At 42.0% G+C, this 25496-nt stretch overlaps 1 long non-coding RNA gene across 3 annotated transcripts in view; it reads left to right on the forward strand.

Annotated features, from left to right (window-relative positions):
- LOC128114624 (uncharacterized) overlaps window positions 1–25496 on the forward strand; it is a 217728-nt gene that overhangs the window by 68067 nt on the left and 124165 nt on the right. Inside the window, exons 6-8 of one of the 3 annotated variants that reach the window (XR_008219835.1) lie at window positions 17613–17729; window positions 20102–20142; window positions 22358–22538. This is a non-coding gene — a long non-coding RNA (uncharacterized LOC128114624). Of the gene's footprint in view, window positions 1–17612; window positions 20143–22357; window positions 22539–25496 lie in introns of all 3 variants that reach the window. The other 2 variants (XR_008219836.1, XR_008219837.1) reach the window with 2 other exon arrangements.

A 25496-nucleotide genomic window follows, 5' to 3' on the forward strand; every position in this document is an offset into this window, starting at 1 on the left:
CTGCATAGTTGTAGAGCAGCAACAAAAACCAATGCCACAGTGTTCTCACAACTCCTGCTGCTGGTTGGAAAATACCAGGACTGACATACCCCTCAGTTGGCAGGAGAGACAGTGCAATCTGGGAAAGGGTTGATGTCTTCATTCAGTAAGGTTTTAATCACTCATGTCACAGGCTAAAATCTGGTGACCCATGGGCTTGACTTGTCTCACAAATGTGAGACAAGTATATGTATATGCCTGGAGGGGGCTGAGCAAGAGACTATATTTAAATCTATTTAGGAAGTATTTCCCTCAAAGAATGTACTTTAATATCTTGAGTAAAATCAGTGCTCTATAAAGCACAGCTTAGAAAATGAATGTGTGTCAATGACATCTTTTTGTGAAGCTGAGCTGGAGTTATCATGAAAAGGTTTGCTCCTTTGTCACATGTATGTGGTGTGTGCATGCTCACATGTATGCAGGCATATCTGTATGGGTGTACAAGCTCGTGTGTGTGTGTGTGTGTGTGTGTGTGTGTGTGTGTGTGTGTGTGTGTGTGCATGGGTGGCAGCATGAGGTTGCTAATTGGGTATGTTCCTCAGTAGTTCTCCACTTTACACACTGAGGCAAGGTCCCCTGCTCTGGGGTCCCCTGTCTCCAGCTCTGAATAGGCATTGGGATGACAGGTGGGTCCCCACACCCACTGGGCATTTTATATGGGTGATGTGGATATGAACTCCACTCTTTACACTGTGCAGTGAGCACCTAAAGCCAGTGAACCATTACCCCAGCCCCACAGGAAGGTTTTACTATAAAATTAAGAATGGACATTAAGAGAGAGAAGGAAAATGCCTCTGAACTCTGTTTAGAGCAATCACACTGTCATTTCTGGATTGCTCCATTGGGTCAAGGCAGGTCTTATGATGCAGTGCTGTGTGTTTTTCTGTACCATGTGATGCCCCTCCAAAAAATGGCATGTAAAACCATTACACATGTAATGGTTTTACAGGGAAAAAGTAGGTATTAGAATAATAATCTTAGCCCTTATAGAGAAAATGAGTATCATCAAGTTTTAAGATCTATTTCTTCTGTTCTTTAGATCAAAGATAAAATAGTAAGTCAACTTTTATATTTATTGTATTCATAAAAAACCTTTAAAACCACCATGAACATAGCAGAAATTTCAACTTCCTAAGAAAAATATATATATATAAAAATTGCATGAAGGAGTTTTGCATTTTTCAAATCTTTTCCAGAGTTTTATTTTTTACTTTTTAAAGTTTTATTTTGTCTTACATGTGTGGGCATTGGCTTGCATGTCTGTATGTGCACCATGGGTGTGCAGTGACAGTACAGGTCAGAAGAGGGCATCAGATCTCTGAAGTTGAAATGACAGATGGTTGTGAGCCACCTTGTGGGTACTAGGAACAGAACAAAGATCCTCTGTAAGAGCAGCCAGTGCTCTTAACTGCAGAGCCACCTCGCCAGTGCCCCCAGGGTTACATTTTAATTTTACATCTTACCCTTGTCACCGATAGGGTGAGACAGCAAAAGCTCCTCATCTGAAATTGAAGAAGAGCTGGAGTGGTATTGTGTTCCCCAAAATATTGTGCGCCCTAATAAACTTATCTGGGGTCAGAGAACAGGACAGCTACAATATTAAACATAGAGGATAGGCAGTGGTAGCACACACCTTTAATCCCAGCGTTCCAGAGGCAGAAATCCCTCTGGATCTCTGTGAGTTCAAGGCCACATTGGAAACAGCCAGGCATGGTGACACATGCCTCTTATCCCAAGAAGTGAGCCTTTAATCCCAGGGAGTGATGGCAAAAGCAGAAAGATATATAAGGCGTGGAGACCAGAAACTAGAAGCATTTGGCTGGTTAAGTTTTGGCTGGTTAAGGTTTTAAGCTTTTGAGCACCAGTTCAGCTGAGAGCCATTTTGGATAAGGACTTAGAGGCTTCCAGTCTGAGGAAACAGGATCAGCTGAGGAACTGGCAAGGTGAGGTAGCTGTGGCTTGTTCTGCTTCTCTGATCTCCCAGCATTCACCCCAATAACTGGCTTCAGGTTTGATTTAATTAATAAGACCTTTTAAGATTCCTGCTACAAAGAGCTCTCTCTAAGAGAGTCATCTCAGATAAATCAGCTTTTCGGCCCATCCTTGACAGTGAGTAAGCAAACTTATAGGGTAGGGTGAGACTCCTAGCACCCCTTTCCAATTCTCATATGAATGTGACAGGTGTTTTCCAAGTCATAAACTTCAGTCTATGACATCTATTCAATATCAGAGTCAGGAAAAAAATAGGAGTTATCTTACAGGAACTCCATCCGAAAGACTACCCATTACTGGCTCACCTTACCAGAGAGAGAGTAAGACCTGTTTGTCCAACACGGTAGGACGAGAATGACCCAGGACTTTGGGTTCAAAGTTGAGAAGCTAAGGAGGTTAAGGAGACAAGGGAGAGGATACTTCCTGATGCCTACATCAGATACTGTAGTGAGGACACAAAGTCAGCATTTGCCATGCCCTCTTAGAGTCTACATCATTCTCTGCCATCTAAGGGCACTGCATTAATTCTTTGTCTCACTGCTGTGACGGAAGACTGGACAAAAGCAGCCCAGGGAAGGAAGGATTTATTTTGGCTCCCGGTTCTAAGAGGACAGAGCAAAAGGTGATGGAGTCACCCGGCAAAAGCCTGAAGTGGCTGGTCACTGTGCCCACAGTCAGCGAGCAGAGGGAGACGGATGCTGATGCTCAGATCACTTTCCCTCTGCCTTCCAAGACGCAAGCTTAGGGAATGGCGACACCTAGTTTTAGGGTGGGTCTCCCAATTAAATTAACCTGACCAAGACAGTCCCTCTTAGGCACGGCCAGCGGCTTGTTCTGTAGGTGATTCTAGGTCTTGCCAAGTTGATGCTGTTGACCATCCCAGGGCTGGTGGGATGGCCTCTTTGGGTGTTTTGAATTTTTTTCTGGACACTGTGCCTCAACATGTTGGAAGGGTGTTGTTTAGATTCCTCACTGTAGACTCCAGGGGTAAGAAAGGAGGTGTTTCCCAGGTGGAAATCACGGCAGCAGGGTCAGTCACCACTAGGGACTGGAACCCTTCCAAAGGTAAGGACTGCTCCTGCGGATTTCCTGGCTTCCTCTTGTCTTTGGTGTGAGAGCATTCCACCTCTTCAGTGCACTTCCTCTGGGAACAGAGGAACTGAGATTTCAACAGCCTTTAGTGTCTTCGCATCTTCTATTGCTGAATCACCGGGGACTCTTTACCACTGTTAGTTAAAAGCTTAATAACTGTGTTCGGTTAAGATATAATTAAATATTGGTTAATTGCCCCAGCTTTATTCCACGGAGTCTGCAGTTTTCAGGGTTTGCCTCAGTGCACTGTCAGGAAACAGGGATTCAAAACTTTCCCAAGTGTCAGCCCAGGGGAAATGCAGGCCCTTGGACTCTGGACTCCTCTAAGTAGGAGTAAAGAAACACTTTTTAAAGGGGGGGGGGGGTTGCGGCTGCCCACAGAGCATGAGTCGTAACAAAGTGTATTAAACACCGAGGAATGCAAATATATATTTCTATATGTTTACTCACTCTCTGACTCTGTGCCCTTGGCCTCCCTCTTTAATGTGAAAATAATGAAATTTGATCTGTAAGAGAGAGGCCAAAGTATCCACAAACACAGACATGGAGAGTTGTGTGTGTGTGTGTGTGTGTGTGTGTGTGTGTGTGTGTGTGTGTGTGTGTGCTGGATAGTTTTATGTCAACTTGACACAAGCTTAAGTCATCTGAGAGGAGGGAACCTCAGTTGAGAAGATGCCTCCACAAGATCAGGCTGTAGGCACGCCTGTAGGGCTTTTCTTAATTAGTGATTGATGGGGGAGGGCCCGGCCCTTTGTCAGTGGTGGCATCCCTGGGCTGGTGGTCCAGGGTGCCATAAAAAAAACAGGCTGGGCAGTCCATGAGAAGAATGTCAGTAAGCAGCACTCCTCCACAGCCTCTGTGTCATCTCCTGCTCCAGGTTCCTGCCCTGTATGAGTTCCTGTCCTGACTTCCTTCAAGGATGAGCAGTGATATGGAAGTGTAAGTCAAATCAACCCTTTCCTCCCCAACTTGCTTTTTGGTCATAGTGCTTCATCACATAATGGAAACTCTAAGACGGTGAGTAAATTATTGAGATTGCACCCTCAGTAGATGGGCTTACAAGGCTACTCTATCATTTTGGGTGTTTATATGGGTACTGAGGATCAAACTCAGATCCTCATTCTCTCACAGGAAGTACTTCAATGAATATTTCCTTAGCCCCATCTGCTGTGATTCTTGCCCTGTAACCCACACAACAGACAGGACTTCCCAAGTCCATGCTTCTTCTGTGGGGTGACTTGGTCTCTGAGAGACGGCTGCTCAACTCTCACCCATGTTGGCTCTTCTCTGTGGTTTAGCCAAGGCCACCTGACCAGTTCTGGTCAATGGAATGGGAGTGGACTTGTCATTCAGGGAAGGCCAGGTCTCTGAGAGTTGGTCTTCCTGGGTTTCTTGTTTGTTGCTGTACTGACAGCGGAATCTCTAAGTGGCATCCTAAGTGCATCTCTACAGGAGTGGTGGTTTGCATGAGATGCCAAAGCAGCCAATAAGCTTTGTTGGAGTCACTGAGTTTTGGGGTTACAGAATGCTGAAGTTCACTCAGCATACACCATGTAAGTGTACAAGTTTCTATTCTACGAGTCATATAGTTATTGAGAGCCTTAGACACCACAGACATGAAAAACATTGCAGGATTTGAGGTGCTAGACTAGTGTTTGGGATTACAACCAGAAGAGAATCCTGCCTGTTGGGAGTTAGTAAGAAACGAAGTAGATTCAGTTGAGAACATGTTTGAAGGAATCATTGTTGTCGGGTTATTCATCTTTAAATCTCAACAAAAGGTCTTCTGCTATGGGTTGTATCCAGTGCTCTAAAATAATTGAAAGAACAGAAACTTTGGAATGCAAACTTGAGTTTCAATATTATAGCACACAAGTGATATATTTTGATTGCTTTTTAATCATATGTAAATGGTTTGTTTTAAGGTAGATATAATTTGAGCTTGGAAATACTTAGAAGCTGGAAAACACCGATACGATTTATAGAGGAAAAAGTGGTGAATTATGCAAAAAAAAAAAAAAAAGTTTTTTGTAGGCAGAGTTTTTTTGTTTGGACCCTTGGCACCCCAAATAATCACACAGAGACTTATCATTAATAATAAATGCTTGGCTTATAGGCTTGTTACTAACAAGCTTTTTCAAGTTAAATTAGCCCATATTTCTTATCTATGCTCTGCCACTTTTTCTCCGTATGGCATGTTTATTTCCTGCTTCCTCTGTGTCTCTGGCTGGTGACTCCACCCTCTTTCTCCCCAGCATTCTCTTAGTCTGGCTCTCCTTCCTAACACATTCCTGCCTCGCTATTGGCCAGTTGGCTCTTTATTAAACCAATGAGAGCAACACATCTTCATAGTGTACAAAAGGATTATTCCACAGCAGGTTTTTGTTTGTTTTTGGAGACAGAGTATCATATAGACCAAACTGGTCTTGCTATGTAGCTGAGATGACCTTGAGTTTCTGATCCTCCTGCCAAGTGTTGAGATTTCAGGAATGTATCATCCTGCCTGTCTAAGGGACAGAATCTTGATTTGTCACAGTTTGAGCCAGAGGGATATTCTACTGAAAGGCTACCTTTCTAAGAATAGTAAGGGGGGCAGCTGGGCCTCGACTAGGGATGAAGAAGTGCCTTAGGTCCCTCTGTGGTTTCTCTGTGTCTGCCTTGCTCAGCACCCTGCTTCCTGTTTTCCACTGTGGCTGCTGACAGGTTCCTGGTTCTCCATTTTAAACCTTTTAAACTTGGCTGGTACCATCTAAAACCCGCTTCCTTCCATCCTCACATTGCAGAGGAGAGCACTCATATGTGCCTCTTTCTAGAAGGATTGAGGTCAGTAACATGGCAGCTGCTAGTCTAGTCCTATGTATGAGGAAGAATTTTCCAGAAAGGGATCAGCTCAGGGAAATTTGAATGTAAAGTTTTTGGTTTAAAAAGAAGCGCCAGAATTAACAAAAATTCACGTTTGTTCTCTGGGTAGCTACTACTTTCTGGAAGCTTCTATCACCCACTACCCTGTGGGACTTCAAATCTAATGTGGAGGCAAGACTGGTATATTTTACCTGTCTTGAGTTGCTCCAAACACGGTTTTTGCTCACTTCCTTTGACATGAGTGGGTTCTCTTCTGATAGAAAAGTCATCTTGGGCAATGCCTAGATTTGTGGCTCATCACGCTGTGCTGGCTGGTGCTCTTTCAAATTGATAGAATCTAGGATTGCCTGGAGAAGTGGCCTCTGGGCATGCCTGTGGAGGATTATCTTTATTATGTTAATTGGTGAGGGAAGATCCATTTTAATTGTGGGAAGTACCATTCCCTGAGTAGGAGAATCCTAGGTCTTACCAAAAGGAGAAAGTGAGTGGAGCCCTGGCATGCATCCATCTCTTTTTGCTTCTTTTTTTTTTTTTTTTTTTTTTTTTTTTAATTTATTTTAATTTATTTTGCAATACAATTCAGTTCTACATATCGGTCACGGATTCCCTTGTTCTCCCCCCTCCCGTCCCCCTCACCTTCCCCCCAACGCCCCCCCCCCCCATTCCCATCTCCTCCAGGGCAAAGCCTTCCCCACAGACTGAGGTCAACCTGGTAGACTCAGTCCAGGTAGGTCTAGTCCCCTCCTCCCAGGCCGAGCCAAACAATCCTGCATAGGCCCCAGGTTTCAAACAGCCAACTCATGCAATGAGCACAAGATCTGGTCCCACTGCCTGGATGCCTCCCAAACAGATCAAGCCAATCAACTGTCTCACCCATTCAGAGGGCCTGATCCAGTGTGGACCCCTCAGCCATTGGTTCATAGTTCATGTGTTTCCATTCATTTGGCTATTTGTCCCTGTGCTTTATCCAACCTTGGTCTCAACAATTCTCGCTCATATAAACCCTCCTCATTCTCGTTAATTGGACTCCCAGAGATCCACCCAGGGCCTAGTCATGGATCTCTGCATCCAGATCCCTCAGTAGTTGGATGAGGTTTCTAGCACAACAATTAGGGTGTTTGGCCATCCCATCACCAGAGTAGGTCAGTTCGGGCTGTCTCTCGACCATTGCCGGCAATCTGTTGTGTGGGTATCTTTGTGGATTTCTGTGGGCCTCTCTAGCACTTTGCTTCTTCCTGTTCTCATGTGGTCTTCATTTACCATGGTCTCCTATTCCTTGTTCTCCCTCTCTGTTGTTGATCCAGCTGGGATCTCCCGCTCCCCCAAGCTCTCTTTCCCTCGACCCTCGCCTTTCATTACCCCCACTCATGTCCAGGCTGTTCATGTAGATCTCATTCCATTTCTCTGTCATTGGGCGATCCCTGTGTCTTTCTTGGGGTCCTGTTTTCCGGGTAGCCTCCCTGGTGATGTGAGTAGCAGACAATTCATCCTTGTTTCATGTCTAGTATCCTGCTATGAGTGAGTACATACCATGTTTGTCTTTCTGAGTCTGGGTTACCTCACTCAGGATGATTTTTTCTAGATCCATCCATTTGTCTGCAAACCTCATGATGCCATTGTTTTTTTCTGCTGAGTAGTATTCCATTGTGTATATGTACCACATTTTGTTTATCCATTCTTCAGTTGAAGGGCATCTGGGTTGTTTCCATGTTCTGGCTATTACAAACAATGCTGATATGAACATAGCTGAACAAGTGCTCTTATGGTGTGGTTGAGCATTTCTTGGGTATATGCCCAAGAGTGGTATAGCTGGATCTTGGGGGAGATTGATTCCCAATTTTCTAAGAAAGCGCCATATTGATTTCCAAAGTGGTTGTACAAGCTTGCATTCCCACCAGCAGTGGAGGAGAGTTCCCCTAGCTCCACATCCTCTCCAGCATAAGGTGTCTTCAGTGTTTTTGATCTTAGCCATTCTGACAGGCGTAAGGTGGTATCTCAGAGTTGTTTTGATTTGCATTTCCCTGATGATTAGGGATGTTGAGCAATTCCTTAAATGTCTTTCGGCCATTTGAGTTTGTGGTATGAGAAGTTGCTTCAGACTTCTGCCGCCTGATTTTCCCACCATGATGGACTGACTGTACCCTCAAATTGTGAGCCAGAATGTACCCTTTCTCCCTTAATTTACTTTCGTCAGGGTGTTTATCACAGTAACAGAAGAATAAAGATGCCTACCAACTATAAGATTCTAAAAATAAAATTTCCCAGTCTTGTATATATATGTATACATATATATGCATGTGTATGTACATTTCATACAAATATATACACACATATACATATATATGATTTATTTTAAAAAGATTTATTTTAAAAAATAGCTCCACTACTGAGATAAAAAAATGGGAGTTGGTATCCTGGCAACCGAAATTTGTACGAGATAATGATGTTTGACTTGGATCTTCTGCACAAGAGTGCTGATACAGACTTAACTGGTTTGTCTAAAATGATGCTACAGATAATATTTGCACAGTCAAAATGTGAGTAAACTGTATTTTCTGAGACTTGTGGTTAAGAAGCATTTAATCTTGTGCTTTGTTGTTTTTCTTTACAAGATGTCCTACCTCCTCCATGTGAGGTGGGATGCATTGTTTAAGAAAATGCAAGATTCGGGAGTGTTTGCTCTTAGCAAACAGTGAAGAGAGTGTCTTGCTTGGTGACTGTCCTGGTTTGCTTTTTGTTACTCCCGACCAAAACCAACTGGGAGGGGCAAAGGGTTTATTTCAGTTTACAACACCCAGGTCACACTCTGTCACTGAGGGGAAGTCAGGGCAGGGGCCAGAAATTGAAGCAGAGAACATTGGAAGAATACTGCTTGCTGGTTTTCTCAGTCACCTTTCTTGCATAACCCAGGCCTGTACCAAGAGCCCACATCAATTAGCTGTCAAGAAAATGCCCCACAGACATTCACAGGCCAATCCGATGGAGGCAATTCCTTAACTGAGCTTCTCTCCTCCCAGGTGTCTCTAGTTTGTGTCTGTTGACAAAACCTCACCAGCACAGATTGTGGGTAGACACAGACCCAGTCTTCGGGAGGCATAGGTAGGTGACTGGGACACTCTGAATCCCTTTACAAGGTTTGGTTCTTCTTCTGAATCAGCAACATGGCTGAATGTCAGGGTGATCTCTGCCTCATCCCAAGTCCAGATGTCTTTTTTTTTTGTTTGTTTAAAGTCATTCATAGAAAAGGAAATGTGAGACACAAGGGTGCACAGTAGATATATCCATGTCCTTTCTGGGACTTCCCAGGTAGACTTCTCCCAGGACTGTGGGATGTGAGCAAAGATTCACTGAAGAGTCTTCTTGGTTTCAGGATATCCCCTGCCTAAGATGCTCCCAAACCTTTCATCAGCCAGCTGGTTTGAGGTAACCGCACAGTCCCTCTGAGACTCGGTTAAACCTGAAAAGCCATTAAGGCCAAGAAAAGAAAACAATGTATAAATCCAGAAAAGGACTCCAGGTGTACAGCTTATAGTAGATACTATGATAGTTCATACCACCTGAGTGTGTGTGTTCTAGAAATATTTTCCTTACCGAAGTGTAGCAATGCCATGCTTGCTTGCTTATGTATTTTTCATTATAACACACTGTGATTGCCTTATATTTGTTATATATTTTACCATTTGAATGATCCCTTTATTATTGAAAATTTAAGGCATTTCCCAATCATACTCATATAAAAAGTATGTTATGAATGCTAGAGGAATTGAATCTTTTGTTTACCTTTTTCATTATTGGCTAAGTGTACTTTCTGAGAAATGGAATTACTGGAGCAAAATAAGATTCTGAAAATCATATTTTTTCTATATACCATCCAGTTACCCTCCAGAAAGAGTCCAGGAGTTTACACTCATACCAACAGTGTAAGGGGACTAATTATGAGCAATCTTTTCAGAAAACAATATTTTTATCATAAATGCTGGCCATTGTGTATCTGAAACATTCTGTAAGAGTTTTTTTTCTTTTTTCTTTTTTTTTTCTTTTCTTGCTTCAGTCAGGACAACACAGAAAAACTCTGTCTCAAAAAAAAAACCCCAAAAAAAAGGTTTTGCTTACTTTTTTTTTAAACTATTAAGAACTTTGTAAGTTTGTATAGTAATTAAACACTCATGTTTGTTCATGTGTGAATTGTGTACATGCCCTTGCATGCATTAATGTAGGTTAATAGGTTTTCAGGTGTGTCAAATACTCATCCATTAAAGGTAATGGCTTCCAATTTTTATAGGACTTATTTTTACATAGACATTTATAAATTTATACTTTTAATATGATCAGATCTAGTTTCTCCCCACCACCTTCCATTCTTTAATGGTGCCCCACTTTAGTGTTAAGCTAAGAAAAAAAATTCAGCTTGTCAGATTATATACACATGGAGAGAATTTTCTCCCCTAGCGTTATTTATGCTTGTGAATTACTATGTTCTTTTAAAGACATCATTCAGTTGCCTTCTGGTTTTTATTATTGTTGAGAAGCCAGCTGTAAACATTACTAGGGCTTTTTAAAAGTTAATGTGCATTTTCTGACTTTTTTTTTGTTTTTTGTTTTTTTGAGACAGGGCTTCTCTGTGGTTTTTTTTTTTTTTTTTTTTTTTTTTTGGTGCCTGTTCTGGATTTCACTCTGTAGACCGGCTGGCCTGGAACTCACAGAGATCTGCCTGGCTCTGCCTCTCGAGTGCTGGGATTAAAGGCATGTGTCACCACCGCCTGTCATTTTCTGACTTTTTGAAAGGTTCCCTTTTCTTTTTGGGTTCCAGTAGTTTTTTTGCCTGCCTGCCTGTCTGTCTGTCTCCATCTCTCCCCATGTGCATCTATACTTACTCTGTGAATCTGTCCTGTTGTCCCAAGCATGGTTGTGTTCTCTTCTAGTCAACCCTTTTCTTTGCATAGCTCAGGTTGGCCTTGAACTTGCTATGTAGTTGAGCTGACCTTGAACTCCTGATCATCTTCTTTGAACCTGGACATGATCCTTCTAGGTCTACTAACTACGGAGGTTTGTGTGCCTAATGGGCTTTTGAGAATATAGAGGAGTATAATTCGTGCTGTGGGTGAATTTTGGACTCTGTAAATGTCCTATGTTTATGCTGGGGATGAAGAAAAACGTCTTCTGTAGTTGAAGGGACTATATTTTTCTTATGATTCTTTATGATGTTAAAGAGTACACATCCTACTGAGTAGGACATTCTTGGCTCTTATGACTACAAATTCCATTATAGATTTAGTTTCATGTTCTGTTTGCTATTAGGACTTGAACAATATCTTCAGGCCGCACTTTCTCTTTCACAATAAGCTACACTTTGCATTAGTTCTTAAGTTTGTTTTATACTGTAAATATTGGCTTTACCAACGCAAACCCTTCTCAAAGTCAAGTCTCATGAAAGAGAGAAACTTCCTCATGTTTTATCTGCTTTGATTTGGCCTTTTGGACCCTCTTTTCTTAAGTTAAATTCTCTTAATGTGTTCTGATGACTTCATAATGATCAGCGACTAGGTAACTGAATATTTGAAATATTAAAGAAAGCACAACTGATGAGTGAGAACAAATCCAATAAATCATAAAGGTTAATGCTACAGACATAGTGTTAACAAATACTTAGATGCTTAGGCACTAAATAATGAGGCACTTAGAGGCATGGTGGGTACCAAATGTTTCCAAAGGTTTGCTTACAATTGTCACTGATAATGGATGAGGATCTTATAATTCAAAGATTGATTTCTGTGTTATTTTTTTTTTTCATCTTTAAGTTCCCAGACAGTGATAGTAGGGAGCAGTCTCCCTTGAACTCTCAGATGCCAATGTCCAGAAATCCATGGCTGGTTCCAATCAGCTTTTTCTGTGCAAACTGTGTCTCTCTTTTTATTTCTGATTTGACTTACGCCACACTTCCTATTTGGGAATCTGAGGCAGAGACGGGGACTGCTTGGACTTGTGACTCTTCTGTTGCATTTTCTTCAGCCAGCCTCTCTGGTTCTTATTTTTTCAGGCAGTCTGTTCTGTCCAGGATGCTCTCCACTCTGATGGGCTCCCTAGCAGACATTTTCCCATCATCCTGTGCTGCTGTCTGGATTGTGGATTGTTCATTCATCAACATGCGTCTGTGTTCCAACTCCACGATATCAAAATTCGCTATTATCCTCCATTTGCTCTGTCTCTTGTGTGTGCATTGCTTTAAAATTAGACACTTTTGGGGGTGGGATTTGGAGTGTAAAAGGAAATAAGTCTTTGTGAAGATTGTTGTACCTGGAACTCAACTGGTTTCTTTTTGAAACTATATCTAATATGCTGTTGGATAGTTCATCTCTCTGCTTCATTTAACATAGTATAGCAGTTGATTTTGGAAATGAATTTACTTGAATTTGTTAGTGTTACAGACAGGGGTATAGATGAGTAAGATTTTATTCTTGTAGAAAAGGAAACAAAAAGGAAACTTGACATTACCCCTATTGCCAAAATCTACTGTGAGACACTGTTGAAAATAATTGAAAATTCAAATAGGTGAGAGATTTTTACAATGCCATCCATAACATTTTATTGCAGAGACAAATGCCTGTAAAATTAAGAGAATGGAGTCTTTTGGCAGACTATAAGTAACTTACTTTGGAATTTCAATTATTTCCTTAATATTTGCTACCGGTTTTTGCCCAAGCCAAAACTTCCAAGCCATGGCTCATGCCATTTTGCTTTTTTGTTAGTTTTTTTTTTTAATGAAACGTATTTCTTGCCTCCTTACAAAGATAAACAAAAGCTAGTTGTTATGTACCCTGCTTGTGTTAGCGTGTTAGCTTATCATTTTGGTATTCTAAAAAAGGTAACTGTAGGGCCATGCACTGTGAACCAAAATGGCTGTAAATAACCATAAAATTTAAAGCCAGAATTTACCACAACATATGGTTTCTCATTGAGATTTGATGTGGATTCTTAAAACTGATTTCTTGTATTATCAAGCTGCTTTCCGAGGTTCCCTGCTGGTCCACCTACTTGGTTATATAATTAACTTCAGCTGTCAGAAGCGTCTGCTAGCTTTCGGCTGTACCTTTAGGAAAATATGAGGTGGTTCTTTGAAATCCATGTGTGTTGAGGGAACAATGACTCTCAAGTACCTTTGGTGCCTTCCCCCACTAGGATGAAAACGTATGTCCTGGATAGCCCCTGGCAATTCTGTTCTCATTCACCCAGATCGGAGGTTCAAAAAAAATACAGCCAGTGCCATGTGCATACTTACTAAGCAGGGAACACAGAACAGGTTTCTATTGCTGATGAAGTTAACGCTGTTTTAGCATGATTCTCAACTAACCCAGATGATATCAGTCTTCATTTTAAATTCATGCTAATAATATCCTCTTTAAATATTGCATCTGGGAGGCTTAGAATTTTGCACATATACTTATTTAAGCGTCCACCAAATGGGTAAGGAAACATGGCATAAATGCATGATGGGGAGCTTTATTCAGCTGTAAAGAACAGTGAGATATCATTGTTTCCTGGAAAATGGATGAAGTGGGAAATCAGTATTTTAAGGAAGAAAATCCAGATTTAGAGGGACAAACATTAAATGTTTCTTTTCAGTTGTGGATCCTAAATTTTGTATAGAAACATACATCATAAAATATATACATATACATATATATGTATGTATATGTATATATGTCTTCATATATATATATATATATGGCATGAAGACAGAAGGGAGGTTGGGAAGGAATTGAGGCCAATGGGAGTGAGGGAAACGAAGTGGTAGAGAGGGTGCGGGGGTGGGCTATTCTCAAAGTACATTATACACTTGAAAGAAATTACCTTGGTGAAATTCAGCGCTACATTCAAAGAAGACGTGCCAGTGAGAATTCCATAGGAAGAAGGTTGCTAATGAGATTATATTGACCCTGTGATAATAAACCCAAGCAGAGACATTGTGGACATTAAAATGCAGGTGGACGAAAATTCAAATGGATACATTAGCTCTGCGCTTTGAAACTCTTCTTTGGATTATGGGATATTTCAGAGAATTAAAATTTTCCATACTAATGAGATGATGGTTGCATGTTCAAAAATCTATTTAGAGAAGAGCTTAAAATTAAGATTAAGGTTTTCATGTATAGTTTTTGCTCTGTCACGATAACACCGGATGCAGATTAGCTCTGCACTAATTGGGTTTAATGAGTATCAACAAAAACAACATGGTGTTGAAGTTGGAAGGGGGACATGTTGGGGGTTTGGGGGTAGTTTGAGGAGGGAAAAGGGAGCAGACATGATCGTATGTCATACACACCTGCCGTGAAATTCTTAAGAATAAAGAAAATTATGATAAAAATAAAAATAAGTAAAGAACATACTGTGTGTGATATAAAACAGAAAGGGGACCAGAAGGGGGCAGCAGTGGATGGGGAAGGGAAGCAGAAGAGAATCAACGAAAATGTCAAAATGAAGCCCAGTACTTCATAGGCTAATAAAAAAAAGCAAACCCTTATCAGATAGATGATGAGGAGGAGGGAGCAGGGGGAGAAAGGAAAAGAAAACAACAAAATAGAAAAAACTGAACCCACAGATTTTCATTCTTTCCAGAGGGTTTTGTTTCAAACGTTTTACCGTCACAATAAGGTTCTTTTTCCTTAAGAAGTCTTTTCTTTTACAGTTTTAGTTAGTGGATAGCATGTTAGATAGCCTGTGGTTTTCCTGCCCCCCTATTTATCCCTCCATCCTTGTCCAGCCTTGGTTGCCGCCTCTGGCTTTTCCTTTTTCATGTCTCATGGATCCTTTCATCCACTCTCCATACCTCCTCATCATCCCACATTACTCTCCCCTGGTCTCCTTTCTCGATATTTAGACTTCACCCGTACTTATATCTGTTTACATACATAGGTATACATAACAGGATGTGATCAACATATGAGGGAAGACACTTCTTTCTTTCTTAGTTTGGGTCATCTCATAATATACTTTTCAGTGCTATCGATTTTCTTGAAAAATCTCAATTTTTCTTCGCAGTTAAATAATATTCCATTGTACATATGTACCACGTGAGCTGTTGCTAGACATCTGGGCTGGTTCCATTTACTTACTGTCATGACTAGAACAGTAATAAACATAGATGGGTGTGGGTCTACGGTAGGATATGGAGTCCTTCAGGCATATGCTCAGGAGTGGAGTAGCTGGGATACATAGGAGTATTTTTAAATTCCATTGGTTGTACAGAATAGTGTGATAGGGCTAGTGACAACTCAAAATGGGTACCTTGACTTCTGCTCCAAAGCAAGAAGCTTCCATGGTTGGAGAAGGGGATAGCTCATGGTGAAGAACCAGAGGCTAGATGGATGCGAACTTGCTATGCACCCAGTATACGACTTGGGCAAGGTCAGCAATGTCAACGAACCTCAAACTTCTCATTTGCAAATGACCCTTGAGGAAATCACGTGACTTAAATGAGGTAATGCCAGTCAAGGGATCACTGTGGTTTCTATCACAAGGTAAGTCACTCAAGTCGTAACAATAACACTCACTGTTGGTATGATAGTTTCTGCCTGCCAGTCAGCATACTTTTCCTCAGTAGAAGGGACAAGGAAATATTTGCCTTTGGGTCTCAGCATTGCATCAGACTTACATGAGGAAGAGGTGTGGCAAGAACAACATACAACTGAGTCTCTGTCTCCTCAGTCACTATCACCAGTGCCTGCTAATTCCATCCTGCTGGATTTCTCTTGGTCTATCCCATTCTCTCTGTGTGCAGAAGTCTCCAGTCCTTTGGAACTATTAGCAGACTTACAATGCAGCATGCTTTTAGAATCACACCAATGAGCTGCCTTGCTGATGCCACCGAAGTTTAATAGATAACAATCACTCTTCTGGAACAGGCTGTTGCTTGTATGGCAGGATGTTCATGAAATAGTTGGAGTATCTATGTGAGAAGAAACTGAAGTGCCAGGATACTTTGAGGTATCTACCCTTCCACAGGAGAACACTGTCCTTAATCTAGTAGGGTACATACTTCAGAATGCTCATGAGAGTATAGGATGACTAAATATTGATTTTGGGGTGGGGTGTTATTCCTTACTGAAGACCATACTTCTCTTAGTACAGTGCATGACAACACTTTAAAACAGCAAGAAAAGAAGGGCAGCTTTTGGTGATGGGAAACCCTGTGTGGAGCCCATGTGTATGAAGGGAGTCTTGCATCCGTGGGGTTGCTGATTCTCCAGTCCTGGAGCCCACCCTGTGCTTGGGTTTTTACATGTCTCCTTTCTGTCTCAGTTTTCTCCCTTAGGATTCTCTGAGAATAAAAAGCAATGGCTTAAAGGAGGCAACCCATTTGGATCTTTCCTTTTTCTATATGAAGAAGTTGAGATCTAGAAAAAGTGATTCTATCCTTAAAAGCCTGAGCTAATCAATGCCTAAGCAGGTCACAGAACCCAGCATTCCAGCTCCTGTTTCCTCTCACAGTGTGCAGCCTCCTCATTTGGCTTAATCTGTCTCCTCCAGGAATAAAGAGAGATCAAGTAGGTCCCTTCCCCCCATGACACTGTGAGACTTCCATGTCTACAGAATGGAAACAGGAACACAGACATCAGTGGGGACAGTACTGAGGCCACCCACATACATGAACTTCTGGAAAACCTGAGCTATCCTGGGTAAGAAAGTGGTCAGTGGTTTCACCTAGGTCCCAGCCAACCTCCTGACTCTCATGATCATAACCTATAGCCTTGGTTTGGATGTGAGAATCCTGTGAAGAGCCATGGCCCCTTTTCTTCCCCAGAGTCACCGGTCACTTCTCCCGAGTACTCAACCAGAATGATCTCAGGCCATATGGTTTTCCAGTCAAACTGTTGAATCCTTGAAGCAAAGACTCTGGTGCCAGGGTCCCTCACAATAGCAAAGGCCTCCTGCCAAAGCACGAAGGAGGAGAGCGTGGCAGGCCAGATACAGTACTCTGTGCTCCTTTCCCATCATGCATCCTGAATCTGTGTCCAGCAAAGATTTTCCTGCTCATGCAGAAGAGGATGCTCCCAGTGAACTGACACCAGGACCTGCATTTTAAGTGTCGTCCACACCTTCTGATATAGGTGACATCTATGCATCAAGGTCATGTTCAGAATCTACCAGGAGGCTGGCACCATGGTGCATGCATAATTAGCAGTCCTTCCCTTTAGGAATTCATGCTTGGAACAGCAGTAGCTGTGCTGGCAGTTGGATATAATGTAACAATGTGATAGAGAAGAGATAGTAGCACCAAAGGTAATTTAATGACAACCGGGTGAGAAAGTTGAATTCAGGTGCAAATGAGGGAACATCTACATTTACTTTTTTCTCACATCAACAAATTTTGGAGGTGGATGGTTCCAGATATCTGGTGTCTGTACAGTCAATGGGATTCAGGGTAAAGAGCAGCATGCCTCTCTTTAAGGACACTTCTTAGAGCACAGCACTTCTGCCTACACCCTGCCCACCACAGCTTAGCCACAGTGACATGTAGCTGCAAAGGAGTCGGGAAGGACTAGAGGCTTGCTAAGTTGAAATTAAGGACAGTTGTTGGGTGGATAATGTGGTTTTGTTGTTGTTTTTGTTGTTGTTCTGTTTTTCTCCAGGTTCAGAAGTTCGGGCTAGGGAGAGAAAAGAACATATCTGCAAGCTTTCCTGAGGAGAGAACATTTAAACTGAGTCTCAGAAGAAGGGCAGGATCTTGAGTGGAGAATCAGAAATCTGTAAGTAATAAACCCAGTGATTGCTTCGGAGCTTGCTGGCCCTGTAAGGAGAGCAGCTGCTCACAGTAGATTTCTATGTTGCAGATCAAGGAATTAAAAGAAATGTTACACAGTGTCACCACTGTGTGAGCTACTTTTATCTAGCCACATACATCTTGCTGCTAAAGTCTTGATTATCACATCAAGCCCACAGAAGTGAGACATAATTAGGAAATAGATCCATTGCAACATCGCCAATGTACATTAAATAGGATAATCACTTGTTCAATGAGGAAAGAGATTCAGAAGGTTAATTAATCTTGGATTCTGACTATGACAAGTAATGCGTGTAAAGCAGTCATCTCTGAGACCACTCACACACACATTCACTTACTAATAAGCGTCATCACAGCATAACATCCTGCATAAAACCATAAAGTGCTTAGTTCTGAAGCAGAGATGCCCACAGCCCATGATAGATGGAGAGCAGAGACATAGCAACAACAGAATGCCATCCCTATACACTCACTAAATCACTGGGTGTGTGCCTCAGAATGTGACACACATGGACTTGATCTTACAATTACACCTCGACCCAGTTTTTCATTATCTCCCTATTTTTCAGATGAGAAATTGAGGCACGGGGAAGTTCAATAGTTTGCTCTGAGCTTTGTAAGTAAAACACAAGGAAGCACAGATAGGAAGTCAAATTAATCGTGGGAAAGAACATAGCACAGAATAGGCTCCCAGTTCTATGGCTAACCAGAGCTGGACCCTTGGGGAAATCATTTTGTCCCTACGTCTCAGCTTTTCATAGTTACTATGACCAACTAAGGAGCTGTGTGTATAAGATGCTTAGTCTGGGGCCCGGGAAAGGTAAATGATCAATAGTTAAAGGCTTAGCAAGGCTAAGTCATTAGTTGTCAACACTATCTGGTATCTGGTACTTAACCAAACACATCAAATGGAAGACTAAAAGCTATTTATGACGTGGCATTACATTTTCCCATTCTTCTACCCATTTACCCCAATCCCTTGAGGTCTGTCTCTGTGAGTTGTCAAGGATGAGCTGCTTTGTACGGCCATCTGCCACTGTGCTGTGTGACAACAAGCCACATCTTCCTGAAAATGTTTACAAATGCTTCTTACATTACTGCAGTATATTTTTTCATTAAGCCGTGGCATCTCCATTGAAAAATTATTTTAATCTTCTCAAACTGAATTATACAAGGAGGAAGCATGGACAGATAGTACTTAAAGGCTCAATGTACATTAATTGCCTCAGCTAATGAAAGAAACATGACTTAGCCAATGCACACAACATGAATCCTAAGATGCACGGACAATTGAGTGTGGTAATAAAACAAGTATTAGAGTGTTAAATCCCAAACCCTCATTATGCCTCATGCAGCAAAACCAACCATGTACCTGCTGTTCTGAAAGCATTTCCTCCTCTTGACACTGAGAGTTAATTATAGAGCCAGGCTTTGAGTAATCTCATGTGATGTGTGATTGGGGACCTTCAAAAACCCTGCAAAATTATATCAGGTAACTCCTCTATTTTTTAAGCTGATAAAAGTACATTGGTCAAACTGATTTTTAGTTTGCCTTGATGTTCCATAGGCAATTTTAATTAAGACATGAATTATTTATATATACACACACTTTATTTCACTTCCATGAGATCTTGCTTTGTCTCCCTTGGCTCTGTAAACTGGTGAATTATTAACTCAAGGCTAATTTGTATCCCTGTGCTTAAGAGGCTACGCATCGATTTCTTTTGTCTTTTCACTTCATGAACCCTGAAGTAAAGATGATAAAGTCATGATGTTTAAGAGATACGAAGGGGAGTCTTGCTCTCACTGCTCAGTGAGAATCTCAGAACACACAGATGAGAGTTAAGGAGAGAAGAGACATGGGGACCCACAGCCTTCCCTTCAGAAATCACAAGCAGGTCCCTATCAGTGGTAGGGCCACACAATGAGTGTGATGCATTGTAAGCCCCACCCTCACCCCCTTGTAGATGCTCCAAGGGCATGAGTGACAACAAGAGAATAAATAATTGTCTCTAACAGTGGGCTTATTCAAAAGTAATTGCCTTTCTAGATTAAAAAAAATTCTATATTTTCTGGAAGACAGACGTGGGAAGCTAATTGTTGACTCTGTATGCCAGTGCACAAGTGTGTGTGTGTTCTCATATGTGTGCACCTGCACATGGAGACCAACTGGAAACCTTGTCTGTCATCCTTAGCTACCATCCACCTTGTTTTGAGACAGGGTCTCTCAATGACCTAGAGTTCAGAAGTAGGCTAAGCTGGCTGGGCTGCAGGAATCTGCCTGTCTCTGCTTCCCCAGCACTGGGATCACAATCACTCACCATTTTCTTCTTAAAGTGGCTTCTAGGTGATTAGACACAGACCCTCGTGCTTGTAAGGTAAGCGCTTTATTTGGTGAGCTATTTCCCTACCCCAGTTGCTGTCCTTTTTGTGCATGGGTGTGTTTTACTTTATATATAGTATAATTAATTATCCCTCAATAAATCCTGGTTATGTATAAATGCAAATGAATTCCTTTTGTTTGCTTCCCAGATATGTAAATTGACATTTTCCACAACTAGCCTAAGATTTTCAATTGATGTCTTTCAGAATTCTTCTTCTTCTTCTTCTTCTTCTTCTTCTTCTTCTTCTTCTTCTTCTTCTTCTTCTTCTTCTTCTTCTTCTTCTCCTTCTCCTTCTCCTCCTCCTCCTCCTCCTCCTCCTCCTCCTCCTCCTCCTCCTCCTTCTCCTTCTCCTTCTCCCTCTCCTTCTACTCCTCCTCCTCCTCCTCCTCCTCCTCCTCCTCCTCTTCCTCCTCCTCCTTCTTCTTCAAGGTTGATTAAAATGTTCTTTTTTTTTTAAAAAAAAAGGTTGATTAAAACGTTCTTTCCATTGGTTGGAGAGGTGGCTCAGTGTGTAAGAGCACTTGGTGCAATTTCAGAGCAATGGAGTTCAGTTCTTGTACTCATGTCATGTGGATCACAACCACCTGTAAGTCCTGTCCAAGGAGATTCTACACCCTCTCTGTCTTCCATGGGCACCTGTACACATGTGTGTGCCACACATGCACTCACACATACAAATACACATGAATAAAAATAAAATGAAATAAACCTGCTTTGGGAAAGACTCTTTAACTGGCAATGTTTCAAGAGCTCATTATAGAGCAGTTTCTAGGTGAATTAAAAAATGTATCTGCTTTTAAATAAAAATTCTATGTCAACTGGCATGTGTATAGTTGTGGGAGCCCGTTTTCAGGTTCCTTGTGGCTTGACCCAGCAGGTCCGCATAGAGAGGACGATTAGGACCATGGGCCTGAGTGCAGGTGTCTGAGATGGTCTGCACTTGGCTGTGCTGGGAGAGGAGGTCTTTTGCTCCACCCCTTGGCGTCTCTATAAAAACCCTGGGGCAGAGACAGTCAGGGCTCGTTGGAATAGGTTCCAGGCCCTCTCGAGGCTATCCTTTATTTTCTGTTTATCTACACAATCTAAATCCTTCTATCTAATATTTCCTGCTGCTCACATTCAAGAAAACTCTGGGGAACTGTGGGGTTGGTGGGTAAACGTCCCACATATAGTGCTTTGCACATTTTAGTTTTCCTTTTTTTTATTTTTTTCTTTCTTTCTCTTTCTCCTTTTGGTCAGTTTGTTTAAAGGTACTGCTTGGAAGCTAAGTCAGCCAAGGCCATTCTTCAACAGATGTTATAAGTTGAAACTCCAGGATCTTAGCGATGTTTAGGGGCATTTTACATTGGGGCTGGGCACAGGGAAGGTGTTAATGAGGAGAGTAACACCAGTAACAGGTCATGTCTTTATCCTATGCAACACATCCAGGCTCATCTCAACCTGGCTTATGCCCGAGAAGACTTTCATATATCTGATCTTTAGAACGGATCTCCGGCAAGATTCATGGCATCCCCTGTGGGCCTTGGGCATCTCCATCTTGTATTTCCCAAAGGAATCTGAGACAGGTTACTCGGGAACAATATAGAGCCTGGCAAGAGGTCAAGAGGTGTTGATCTTCCCAGATTAAACCACTTTACTCATTATCTGTCATTCAGACTTGTCCCAAATCTAAGCCTTCATCAACTTGGAGCTTGTTCAGGGATATCTATATCTATATCATCTATATAGCCAACGTAAGTCTAGAAAGATAAAAGTGACCATAGGGTGAGAGTAGAGTATTAGGAAGAGTGAGTACAAGAACCACAGTTATCATAAGGTCTGGGGATGAGTGTCAGTGCTGACACCCAGGCAGTAAGGAAGCTGGCGGCAAGTAAAATTGGCCATTGTGTGTGTGTGTGTGTGTGTGTGTGTGTGTGTGTGTGTGTGTGTGTGTGTGTGTCTGTAGTGAGGGGTCAAAGAGCCGTGATGCTGGAAGGAAGTTGGTGAAAACACAAATAAGAGGCTAAAAGTTTACAGGATTTGCAAGACCATTTTGGTCTTTGGAAGCATAGACTATAATGGATTGGCTGAGCAACAAAGAAAAGACTAATGGCTTGGAAGGCTGGGTTTCAGAGTTTTCAATTTTTAATTGAAAACTTCATCCATATGTGTGTCATAGACTTTGATCATATTTTCCTTCCCACTTCCGCTGAACCCCTTCTTCTTTTAGGAAGACGAGGATGGATCACCCAGCTGATTGTGCAAGCCCACCATGCCTCAGGCTGTCTGTGGAGAGAGCAAAAACACCCCTCTCCTCCAGCAATAAGGTCGCATGATCTATGACTTCATTTTCAGTGGAGGCTAAGGAGAGGCAGGGCTTCCTCTAGGCACTTTAGAATGGTTAGATTATGGTAAGTTTTTATTTTGATAAAAATTTAAATTTACAGCCAAGTGACAAGAATAGTTTAAGAAATTATCTTACACTTCACCCAGACTCACCAATAATAATTCTCTCTTACCCATTTGCTTAACCTCTTCTCTTTCTCTCTCTCACAAACTATTTATTACCAAGTATTTCAGGGTAAATTTGAGGTCTTAGACATCTTTCCTTGCATGTATTTCAGTGTCTAGTTTGAGGGAACTGCATCCTTATATCTCACATTAAGATGATTGACATTGAACACTGACATAGTAATCAATAGGCCATGTCTTTACGGGTTTCCTTTCCCAGTGTAGGCTCCAATTCAAACTCACAGGATACCTTTTCTTGTCTCTGTAACTTTAAGTATTACCTCTTTTTAACCAGCTCTTTAATTTCCCTATGTTCCCTTGACCTTGACAGCGAGGAAGAGCACAAGCCAGTTTTTCTGTAGAACGTCCCTCAGTTTGGATGACCTAATGTTTCTTTATGGTTTGATTATGGCTGGAAGAAGAGCTGAGATTGAGTTGGGTCCCCTTCAATGTACTGTGGGAGGTGGAGCCATATGGCTTTGTTCCCATGTGGGTTATATGTTTAATGCTGTTGACCTTAAGAGGGTTTACCAGTCTCCATCACTGTATGGGTGCTAATTTTCCCTTTGTAATTAACAAGTGTTTTGTGGGATATACTTTCAGGCTAAGTAAACCACATTTTCCTTATCACACTTTCCTTCTGTACCCTGAGCATCCATAGATGATTTTTCTCATCCATCTTTGCTTTTGTGTTCTTACATTCCATCTATATTTCTTCCAGGAAGGCTGCCTGGCTTCTCCATCCTTTCATCCATCCGCTTATATCAGTGTGGCTCATGGATTCGTTTTGGAGGCTGGGTACTAGTCCACCACTGTCCTCATTTATTGGGAGGCTTCAGTGAATCCCTTCCAACTTAGTTCGTCCTCCTGGTTTGAATTCTCCCTTGCTTTCTTTAGAAGCACACTACTCCAGGATGTTTTCATTTCCTCTAATCCAGCTGCAGAATGTGCCTTGTGTCCAGGAATCACCAGTCCACACAGTACAAACCTATCTGTATTTGAATTACTACCAGAGTACAGTTATTTCTATATATCTGCCATAGGCAGCCTAGGATAAATATATTACCATAGCTATCATTTTCTCTCCATCTTTTAACCATGATGAGTTCATGTTCTTTGTGGTGGAGTATGCCTTTTTCTCTGCTTTCACATCTATAAACTCTAATCTTCAGTACCAAGAGTGCTAGCCCAGAATGTGTGTGCCTATTTAGAAGCAAAAAATAAGCTGTTTTCTGGGGTGGAGGTTTGAGGGGGTGAGGGAGGACCTTGAGGAGGAATATGTGACATCCAGGTGGAGACAGGTCTGAAGCTGAGTCATTCCTACCAAGTAGAAACTGCTCTTAACTTGCTGCAGTTTCCTAACTGGTGGAACTGATGAGAAGGTTGCAGTTGTGGGGTCTGCATGGGATTAGGGGTTTTATTCATTATTATCATGTGGGTGTGTGTATACAATGTGCAGATGTGTGAGTGTGCCTGTGCATGCAGGTGTGTATGCAATGTGTAAGTGTGAATGTCCCTGTGCATGTAGGTGTGTGAGTGTTCTTGTATATGCATGTGTCTATACAATATGCAGATGTATGAGTGTGTTCCTGTGCAAGCAGGTGTGTGTATCCCTGTACATGTAGGTGTGTGGGTGTTGGTAAGTGAAAGTTTCTCAGTCCTGCCCCATCCTGCCCGGGTATGGTGATATTTTATTTGTGCTGAAATGTGCTGATATTTTATTTGTATGTTAGTAAATAAAGTTTGTCTGGAGATCAGAGGAAATAGCAAGGCATTTTAAGGAAACACAAAAGTCAAGCAAAGGTAGCACACGCCCTTAATCCTATCACTTAGCAAGCAGGGTCTCTGTGTGTTCAAGGCCACACTAGGGAACAGAGCCAAGTGTGGTGACACACACCTTTAATCCCAGTACCAACCATGGAGACCTGGAGGTCTGTACAGACAGGCAGTGACAAGGAAGTCAGGTAGCTGGGCTAAGAGCCAATGAGAGGGCAGAACAGCAAGGCAATAAAAGCCTGGGTAGACAGGAAGTAGCTCACCTTTGGAAGCTGCGGTATGGTGAGGTAAGGTTAGCTGGTGGCTCTCACTATTACCCTGATCTCTAAGGCTTTCACCCTTATATTTGGCTCTGTGTTTTTTATTTAATAAGACCTCTTAGAAATTTGTCTACACCTGGGCAGCAGCTGTTTTTTTTTTATAAAATAATCACTCAGAAGCTTAATATTAATTACAAACTGTTTGGTCTATGGCTCAGGCTTATTACTAGCTAGCTCTTACATCTTAAATTGACCCCCCCATTTCAATTAATCTATATTTTGCCATGTGGCCATGCCATTCCTGGTCTGCTGACATCTTGTTCCTTGAGTGCCTGGATGGCCTCTGCCCACCTCTGCCTTTCTTCTCTCTGTATCTCTCTTGGATTTCCCACCTGGCCATTTTCTTGCCATAGGCCAGAGCAGCTTCTTTATTAACCAGCAACACATAGTCACAGTGTACGAACACATAGTCACAGTGTACGGAAAGACCATCCCACAACAGGTATTCCTATATATGCAGGTGTGTAACAATGTGAAGGTGTGTGAGTGTGTCCCTATACATGTAGGGGTGTGAGTATTCCTGTATACGCCAGTGTGTGAGTAGTGTGTTCCTATACACACAAGTGCATGTATACACTGGTGGAGGCCAGAGGTCAGCTTTGGGATAGCTCTTCAGGAGATCTTTAGCCTGGGTTTTCAAACAGGGTCCTTCCCTGGGACTTGGGATTTAGTAGTTAGGTTAAACTGTCTGGCCGGAGAGTTCTGGGGCCCTCCAGGTTCTTCCTCCCCAGTGCTGGGATTACAAGTACATGCCACCATACC

This window comes from Peromyscus californicus, unplaced genomic scaffold (genome assembly GCF_007827085.1).
Source record: "Peromyscus californicus insignis strain IS unplaced genomic scaffold, ASM782708v3 Scaffold_19__1_contigs__length_69161282, whole genome shotgun sequence".
In the NCBI taxonomy this organism is placed as follows: domain Eukaryota; kingdom Metazoa; phylum Chordata; class Mammalia; order Rodentia; family Cricetidae; genus Peromyscus; species Peromyscus californicus.